The sequence below is a fragment of the Callithrix jacchus genome, chromosome 3, assembly GCF_049354715.1.
Source record: "Callithrix jacchus isolate 240 chromosome 3, calJac240_pri, whole genome shotgun sequence".
In the NCBI taxonomy this organism is placed as follows: domain Eukaryota; kingdom Metazoa; phylum Chordata; class Mammalia; order Primates; family Cebidae; genus Callithrix; species Callithrix jacchus.
Window position 1 is genome coordinate 149,106,321 of NC_133504.1, and position 10,383 is coordinate 149,116,703.

Consider the following 10,383-nt stretch of genomic DNA (forward strand, 5'->3'; position numbering starts at 1 on the left):
TAGCCGTTATCCCAACTTTATCAAACCTAAAATGACTGAAATAAACCTAAAATCTAATTTAAAATAATTAGCCTGCTATGCAAATATATCTTCAAGTCAGTTTCCCCATCTCTCCTTCCAACCAGATGGCTGACTAAAAACCCAAATCACATTAACAATCTAAATGTTCCACTTTCCCTCTTAGACTGTACATTTTCTGTAAGAAACGGGTGATGTAAGAATATTCCACTTTCCTGTAGGGAGGCTTTTCTCCCATCTGATTGTATTTTCAAATATCTGGCTAAAATTTGAAAATACACATCCCTACATGTGCCTCAGATACTGAACACATGTAGGGATGTTTCCACAACTAGAAAACACCATAATTCATGAGGAAAAGATTAGAATACTAAGAAAGTTCTTAATTCTGTAGTGAGGAAAGTTAAACCTAAAACTACAAATGAAAGCTAATTAAACCCTCAGACACCCTGTATTGTTGCTTGCCTTATCAATGGAGGCCCAACTCATGAGCCAAGAAACCTGATCTAAAACATTTGCTCCTGCATGAGGCAAAATATGCAGCAACACCTTTGCTCAGGAGCATGAAACCCATCTTAGAAGATATATTCAGCATCTCTGAGAGCCTTGCCATTATTCTTGAGGGTGCAGAGAACAAAATAAGGCCACATCCTTTCTCCCATGCATTATGGTACATGTGTATCAGTTAGTAATAGCTACAATGATGTGCAACAAGTGATCTCAAAGCTCAGTCACATTAGAAAGAGCAGAATAAGGAAAGAGATAATTAAGGTTATTTTTGCAGTCAGTATGCCACAATATGGCAAGTAATTATTTCTATAAAATAGAATTATTTCTTTAATTCTATAAAATCTTCTTTATGAATCAATCCAACCTTATTTTTTATTCTATTACACAATCTGAACAAAAAAATTAATACACACACATGCACATATAAATTTTCTGGGTACCCCTTACCAATATACATGAGTTCACTCATCCAATCCACATTTCTGCAGTTTCTACTTCTAGCACCAAGATTCTCCAAGATTTTGACTGCATTCTCATCTAGGGGCTTACAAATGTTTTAAATTTCCTTTTACATAAGTCAGACAGGAGAAATAAAATACAAAATATTAAGAAATTTATTAATTTTCCATTTATATGAAACTTACAAATAACATCTTTTTATTTTTATTTTCTGAGAAATTTGAACTTGATTCCATGAACACAGTATTTTTCAATTAGGTGTTATGCTTAACACAGTTACAAATAATTGCTGATAATAAAGATCTCTCTGAAAATGTAATAGCCACCCTTTACAGAGAACAAACAAGTTGTAACAACTGGAAGAAGAAAATGTATTGCTTTTCCACCAACCACAGAAAGTCAGTTTTCAGCATTGGGCAGATTTTGGGAAATGAGATTTTATCTAATTATATTTGAAGAACCCAACCATTATTTAAATTCAGCTAAGATCATGCAGAGGGATTGGATTTACCCTCTTGACTTAAATAAAGAATGGGACAAAATATATTAAACAACATCTTCAAAAACACTGGACATTGAGCAGTGAAGGACAGAGATTCCTGAATGATGAGGAACAAAAAAGTAAGCCCTACAATTGTCTTAGATTAACATCTACGGAACATTTCCATGTTGTAGCACAGGGCGGGGGAACTCAGAAACCCACCATCTCTCTGTTGAGAGGACAGAAGTAGGAGTCCAGGGAAGCCAAGGTGGCTAAGTTTGTGAGGCAAAGTACCAAGAGAAGAGAGCTGCACAGAATGAGAACTCTGGAGATCTGAGGAGTGTTCCCTGGAGCATTCAGCTGAGTATTGATCAGCACAAGTGTATGAGGAAATTGTGTGAGGCTAGGGAGAGAGATACCTCAAAGTTCGGAGAGAACAGTATCTGAGGCACATGTAGGTATGTTCCCACAACTAGAAAACACCATAGTTCATGAGGTAAAGGTTAGAATACTAAGAAAGTTCTTAATCCTGTAGTGAGGAAAGTTAACCCTGGAAAAAAGCCCTGCTCTAATCCCACCTAAAGAAGTATAAAAACAAGACTGAAATGCACCAAACTGTTTCCTGTTAGTTCTAAGTAACTTAGCCATGTCCCAGAACAAATCTCAAGGGTATTTTTAGGAAAACAATAATATCGAGCACTCAAAAATTGTAAAATTCACAATGTGACTATCAAATGGAAAATTACCAGCAGGCAAAGAAGTAGAAAAATATGAACAGTAAGAGAAAAAAATTGATCAATTGAAAGACAATCAGAAATAACACACATGATATAATTAGTAGATAAGAACATTAGAACATTTATCATAACTCTATTCCATGTTTTCAAAAAGTTAAAGAGAAAATTTTTCAAAGGAAAACCTGGAAAACTCTATCAAAATCAACTTTTTCAGAATTCCAGATATTAACAAAAGACTTGCAGAAACCTGGGGATGACTTATTCAATAAAAACAGCTAAATATTTGTAAGAACAGTGAATTTTGGGGTGTTTTAGCATACCCTAGGCACATCCTCACCCCAGATCAGTGGCAGATACAGGGATGCAGCACTTTCAAAGCCTCATTTCTAAAGAACAGCCATATCTAACCTGTTTGTTTAATACAGAAAAACTCTGGAAGAATCCACTGAAAGACTTTTCTTTATTTTGCCCAACTCAGAACTCATCTAGTGTTAAAGTCACTACCAATAGGAAGGAGACATTTGCCAAAATTCTTAACAGGCAAACTGTTTAGTTGCTGCTGGCTGAGTTGATGGTTAATACTTGGGACAAAAAACAGATTAACCAAAAAACATGGAAAGGCTGGGGAATGAGTTATCATTGGAGACTTGAAAAACTCCAACATGTTCTTTGGAATATAGAATGTCAAACACATGCATAGGCTAGTGTACATGCTCAAAAAAGACCTGAGAAGACCCCAAGCTCTCACCCATGGCTGACCTGTAGGCTCCGTGCAAGGAGGAAGCAAAGGCTAAAGTAGAGTTGTAAACTGCCTGTGTTGCAGGTGTGCCCCAACATCCATCCGTATACACACACACACACACACACATACACACACACACACACAGAGCGAGGACTGGGAAATTATTTAGACATTTAAGGGTATATCTGTTTAATCATTATCTGACCATTAGGCTAACAGAACAGATTTCTCAGTGGCCACACACAAGAAAGAATTTACTTGTGACTTTGGGGCAGAAAAGTTACTAAACAAATAAACAATAACTACAAACAACAGCAAGAAACTCTGAGTGGAAAATAGAAAAAGAAGAGAAAATTAAAGTGAAAGCAAGCAGAAGGAAGGGAATAATAAAGAGGAGAGCAGAAATAAAAGAAATAGGAAATAGGAAAATAATGCAGAAAAGTCAACAAAACCAAAAGTTAGTATTTTGAAAAGATCAACAAAACTGATAAACTTTTAGGAAAAAAAAAAACAATTCCAATAACTAAAATCAAGAATGAAAGAAAGGATATTGCTACCAACCTCACAAAAACTAAAAGGATTAAAAAGAGGTACACTGAATTATTATACACCAGCAAACAAAATAATCTAGATGAAACAAATTCCTAGAAATGCACAAACCACCAAAACTGACTCAAGAAAGAAAATCCAAATAGATTAATAGTAAGTAAAGAGACTAAATTAGCTATCGAACAGCTTCTAACAGATAAAAAGCCCAGGAACAGACCATTTCACTGGTAAATTCTAAGAATTAACACCAGTTTTTCTCAACAAAAAGAGGCAGGTAAATTTTCTAACTTATTCTATGAGGCCCATACAATTCTGATACCAAAGCCAGACAAAGACGTCAAAAGAAAAGAAAACTACAGATTAGTGGCATTATAAACATAGATGTTAAAATCCTCAGCAAAATACTAACAAACCAAATCTAGCAACTATCTAAAAAGAATTGTATATTACCAAATGAGATTTATCCCAGGTATGTCAAGTTAGTTCAATATGGGAAAATCAAGATAAACACCATTTAATAGACTAAAGCAAAAACCCAATAGTTGTCTCAACAAACACAGAAAAGTATTTAACAAAATCCAATACACTTTTATTTTAAAAAGCACTCAGAAAACTAAAAATAGAAGGGGATTCCCTTAAACTGATAAGTGGCATCCACGAAAACCACAAAAACATTATGCTTAATGGTGAAAGACTGAAAGCTCTTCTCCAAAATTAGAAGCAAGACAAGGATGTCTCATATTAAATATTGTTGTTGAGGTTCTAGCCAGAGCAAATAGCATGAAAAAGGAATAAAAGTCACTCAAATTGGAAAGGAAGTAAAACTATATATAATCTTACATATAGAAAATCCTTACACACACACACACACACACACACACACAACTATTATAGCTAATAAGCTAGTTCAGCAAAGTTGAAGAACGTAAGACTGTAAATCAGTTGGTTTTTTATCTTTGTCTGCTTGTTTTGCTTATTAACCCAGTCTTGGCTTTATTTTTGTATTTTTTAAACACAGTTTAATTGAGCAAGGAATTATTTGCAAATCTAGAAGTACATGCTTTATTGAATGTTTTAGGCACCAAGATCTTTGACATGTGAGTATTTTTCATTTTGTTTTGCCTTGTTTTTCTTTCTTTTATTTGCCGTTGTTTTTAAAATAATTTCAACTTTTTATTAGATTAAGGGGTATATGTGCAGGTTTGTTATTTGGGTATATTGAGTGACACTGAAGTTTGATGTATGAGTGATCCCATCATCCAGTAAGCATGGAACATAATGGTAGTTTTTCATCCCTCCCTCCCCCAACTAGAACCCAATGTCTATTTTTCCCATATTTATGTCTATGTGCACCCAAACGTTTAGTTCCCACTAAATGAGAACATGTGATATTTGGTTTTCTGTTACTGCATAAATTTCCTTAGGATAATGGCTGCCAGATGCATTCACATGGCTGCAGAGAATGTGATGTCATTTTTTTTATGGATGCCTAGTATTCCATGGTGTTATGTACCACATTTTATTTATCCAATACCCCGTTGGTGAGCACCTAGCTTTATTCCATGTCTTTGCCATTGTGAATAGTGCTGTGGTTAACATGCAAATGCATGTGTCTTTTTCAGAAGAAAAATTTAATTTTCTTGCAGTATATACCCAAGTAATAGGATTGCTGGGTTGAACAGTAGTTCTGCTTCAAGTTCTTTGAGAAATCTTCAAACTGCTTTCCATAGAGGCTAAACCAATTTAAATTTCCATCAACAGTGTATAAGCATTCCCTTTTCTCCATAGCTTTACCAGCATCTGTTATTTTTTGACTTTTTAATAATAGCCATTCTGACAGGTGTGAGATGATATCTCATTGTGATTCTGAAAAATCAGTTGTTCTTATACATTTGCAAATAACAATGTAAATATGAAATTAAGAAAACAATCACCTTTACAATAGTATCAAAAAGATACTTAGGAAGCAATTTAACCAAAAGGGTTTAAGACTTGTATGCTGAAAACTGCAAAATATTGCTGAAAGAAATTAAAGAACAGTTAAATAAGTGGAAAGACATCCTGTGCTCATGGATTGATTAATTTAATATAGTTCAGATGGTAATATTCACCAATTGATCAATCTATTCAGTATAATTACTATCAAATTCCAATCACCTTTTTTTTTCCCAGAAATGGTCAAGCTGATCCTAAAATTCACATGGAAATGCAAGGTATCCAGAATGGCCAAATCAGCCTTCAGAAAGAAAAACAGACATGGAGGACTCACATTTTCTGACTTCACGCTTTACTACAAGTTAATCTTAAACAAAATATTGTGGTACTGGCATAAAGATAGACATGTAGCTCAACGGAATAGAACTGAGAGTCCATGTTTCTTGGGTCAACTGATTTTCAGTAAGTTTTCCAAGACTATTCAAGGGGGTAAAGAACGGTCTTTTCTATTTATGATGCTTCAACAATTGAATATTTACCTGTAAAAGAATGAAGTTTGGCCTCTGCCACTTATGATGCATAAAAATTAATTCAAAGACTTAAATCTAAAAGATAAAACTGTAAAACTTTTTATAATAGATCACAGGTGTCAATCTTGACCTTGAGCATTGGAAGATTTGAAGTCATCCCTTCCCTTTTCTCCAGGTGTTAAGGGACCAGCTCCCACAAGCAGCTGCTCATGACCTGTCCCTTGACTCATCCCTTTCAACCCGCTTCCTCAGCACCCTGTTTGGGCCACTGTGTAAGGCCACAAACATACTCTAAGTGCTATCCAGTGAAAACAGGATAGTTCTCAAAAGCAGCGCTTATCAAGCTACCTGTGGTGAAGGATACATTTTTTTTTTTATTTTCAGTTTTTCACAAACCAGTGCTTTTGTAAAGTATGATAAAAGTGAATAACTGAAAAACAAAAGGAAAGAAGATGCAAAATACAAGCCCAAATGTTTCTAGTTACACAGCACATCAAAATCATGATATCTGAAGAAAAAGTAGATAAACTGGACTTCATCAAACTGAAAAATGTTTTTTCTTCCAAAGACAGTATCAAGAAAGTGAAAAATAAATCACAAAATGGGGGAAAATATATCTAGATCATATATCTAATAAGGGTCTACTATTCAGAACATATGAAAACCTCTTATAATTCAATAGTAAAAGACCAAATGGCCCAACTTAAAAATTAACAAATATTAGAATAGACAGTTCTCCAAATAAGATACCAAAATAGCAATAATCACATGAAGATGCTCAATATCAAAAGTCTTTAGAGAAACACATATTCAAATCACTTTATACCCACTAGAATCACTATAATAAAAAAGATACAAAATAAGTCTTGGCAAGGGTGTGAGAAATTTTAACCCTCAGACCTTTTTGGTGGAATATCAAATGGTATAGTTACTGTGAATACAGTTTGGCAGCTATTCAAAAAGTTAATCATGTAGTTACCATATGGCCAAGGAATTCCACTTCCAGGTATATTTCTAAGAGAACTGAAAATATATGTTCATACAAAAACTTTTGTTTAAATGCTCATAGCAGCCGGAAAAAATCCAAATGTCTATTAGCTGGGAAGTAGATAAACAAAATGTGGTATGTCAACACAATGGAATATTACTCTGCAGTAAAATGTGATTATGTACAACATGAATGAAGCTTGAAAATATAGCGCAAAGTGAAAGAAACAAGAGACAACGGCCGCATATTGATTCCATTGATATGAAATATCTGGAATAGGCAAATCCACAGAGAAAGGAAGTATACTAGTGGTTGCCAGGAGATGAAGTAGGGGAGGGAGAATTGGAAGTGACTGCTATCAGGTGATGAGGTCTCTTTTGATGGGGGATAGGGGACAGAAATAGAAAAATAGAATTAGTGGTGATGGTTGCACATCATTGTGAATATACTGAGGGGTTACTGAATCATATACTGTAAAAGTGTGAGTTTATGCTATGTGAATAAAATCTCAATGAAAATTATGTAATAGATAACCTGAATAATCCTGTATTTATTCAATAAATTGGACTTGTAGTTGAAATTCTTCAAAAAAGAAAACTCTATCTACATACAGCTTCTCTAGTGAATTCTATTAAGTATTTAAAGAAGAAATAATATAATTATCAATTCATCAGAAATTCTTCCAAAACACTGTAGAGGGAAAATTTCTCAATCAATTTATGGTTTGTAATTACTATGATACTAAAACTAGACAAAGACCTCACACACACAAAAAAAACCCTAACAAACAAAAAAAACTATAGACTTCCATCCCTCATACATGTAGGGGTAAAAATTTTAAATGAAATTTTAGCAAATTGAACCCTACAATAAATGTATAAGACAAACCCTGACCAAGAAAAACAATGTCCAAATAGAATTTTCCCCAGCAATACAAAATGTACTCAACATTAAATACACCAACATAATAGAATGGAAAATCATATGACCATTTGAATAGATACATAGAAAGTGTTTGACAAAATGTAACATCCATTGTTGATTAATAAAACAACTATCAGCTATTGAAATGCCTGATACCGAGTCTGGGCAGAAAAAATACAAGATACACTTGGAGTCATTCTGTGTTGGAGTCTTCCTGCTGTATGGTCAAGCATCACTTAATGATGAGGATACATTCTGAGAAATGCATCTTCAGGCGATTTCATTATAGTGTGAATGTTACACAGTATATGTATATAAACATAGTATATGTACACAAACTACACATATATGGTATAGCCTATTGCTCCTAGACTACATACCTGTACAGCATATTACTGTACTGAATACTGTAAGCAATCATAATACAATGGTATATATTTACATATCTAAACAGAAAAGGTATGATAAAAAAAAGGCATAAGAATTAAAAAATATTAGCAGTACACCTGTATAGGACACTTACCATGAACGGAGCCTGCAGGACTGGAGGTTGCTTTGGGTAAGTCAGTGAATGAGTGGTGAGTGAATATGAAGAACTAGTACACTACTGTCTACTACTGCAGACTTTGTAAACAGTGTACACTTAGGTTACACTAAATTTATAAAACAATGTTTTTTTCTTCAGTAATAAATTTACCTTAGTTTCCTATAACTTTCTTGGTTTATAATTTTTTAAAAACGTTTTGGCTGGGTGCAGTGTCTCACACCTGCAATTCCAGCAATTTGGGAAGCCGAGGCATGCAGAACACGAGGTCAGAAGATCAAGATCATCCTGGCTAACATGGTGAAACCCTGTGTCTACTAAAAGCACAAAAAATTATCCGGGGTTGGTGGCATGTGCCTGTAGTCCCAGCTACTCGGGAGGCCAAGGCAGGAGAATTGCTTGAATCTGGGAGGCAGAGGTTGCAGTGAGGCGAGATTGAATCACTGCACTCCAGCCTGGGCGAGAGAGCCAGACATTGTCTCAAATAAAAAAATAAAAAACTTTTTGACTCTCGTAATAGCATTGAGGTTAAAACACACATTGGACAGCTGTCCAAAATATTTCCTTTCTTTATGTCCTTAAGACTAAGGATATAAAACATAAGTATTTTTAATTTTAAAATCTATTTTGAATGTTTTTCTCTGTTTAAATTTTTTGTTAAAAATGAAGACACAAATATACACATTAGCCTAGTCCTATACAGGGTCAGGATTATCAACATCTCTGTCTTTCACCTTCACATCTTATCCCACTAGAAGTTCATCAGGGGCAATAATGCACATGGAGCTGTCATCTATAATAACAATGCCTTCTTCTGGAATGCCTCCTGAATGACCTCCCTGAGGCTGTTTTACAGTTAACATTAAAAATTATAAACAATAAAAATAAATAATAAAAAAATATATAAATAGAAGTAATGCATTCTAAAATAATTATAAGTGTAATAGAGCAAATACATATACTAGTAACATAGTCATTTATTATCAAGTATTATGTTCTGTACCTAATTATATGTGCTAGACTTCTATGAGATTGGAAACAGTAGGTTTGTTTACACCCATGTAACCACAAACACAAGTGGTGTTGCTTTATGACTTTACATTTATTACAATGTCACTAAGTGATAGGAATTTTTCAGTTCTATTATAATCTTATGGGACCTTTGCCAAATATCCAGTTCATTCTTTACCCAAACTTCCTTATTAGGTACATGACTGGAATTCAAGACTATAATTCAATCTCCACCTTTCTGCAGCATTCTTCCTAAAACACATATGTTCTAGTCTCTTATCTTTAATTCATAAAGCTAAGTGACTCCCCATTGCCTGAAATACAAAGCCTAAATTCTATGCATAGCTTACAAAGTACTCCATTTTACCTCGATCTTTTTTGTAGAGATGATCTGGCTATGTTGCCCTGGCTGGTCTCCAATTCCTGGGCTCAAGCCATCCACTGGCCTTGGCCTCCCAAAGTGCTGGGATTACAGGTGTAAGCCACCCAACCTAGCCAAAAATCACTTTCGCAAACTTACTCAAGGTTATGTACTAACAAATCTGTCTATTACCTGTGTGTGAGCAATGTTGTTTTAAGCAAAATCAACAAGAATGTAACATCCTATTCTTGACTAAAGAATGTAAGAGCAGTCATTTCATCTAAAGAAGTAGGCTGGATTTACAACTCAGGTGCAGAACTTCATATAGCGAGTTTGAGAACACAAGGTTTTACTTTTCTTTTAAACTTGTAGTTTCCAGGGAAACAGAACCTTCAGTCAGCTGGGAGTCAAGATTGTATTATTCCTAACAGAACCCTAGTGTTCTTAATGGAAGTGTTCCTAATGGAACATGGTGAAGACATATCACCCTTCTCCTTTTGAGTCATTGCTGCTGTCTTAACAGTAACTTCCACAGCCCTACTTCCTTCCTTCCCACTCCTAGATAAAGATCTGTGATACCCAGCTCAAAGCTGA

General features: G+C 34.6%; 1 long non-coding RNA gene across 2 annotated transcripts in view; it reads right to left on the reverse strand.

Annotated features, from left to right (window-relative positions):
- The window catches only part of LOC144581962 (uncharacterized), a 35,848-nt gene extending 25,732 nt beyond the window's left edge, over window positions 1-10,116 (reverse strand). The window contains exons 1-2 of one of the 2 annotated variants that reach the window (XR_013533478.1): window positions 9,982-10,116; window positions 8,397-8,426 (exon numbers count right to left, since the gene is read on the reverse strand). This is a non-coding gene — a long non-coding RNA (uncharacterized LOC144581962). Of the gene's footprint in view, window positions 1-8,396; window positions 8,427-9,795; window positions 9,935-9,981 lie in introns of those variants that run through there. The other variant, XR_013533479.1, reaches the window with a different exon arrangement.
- Window positions 10,117-10,383: the final 267 nt, after the last annotated feature.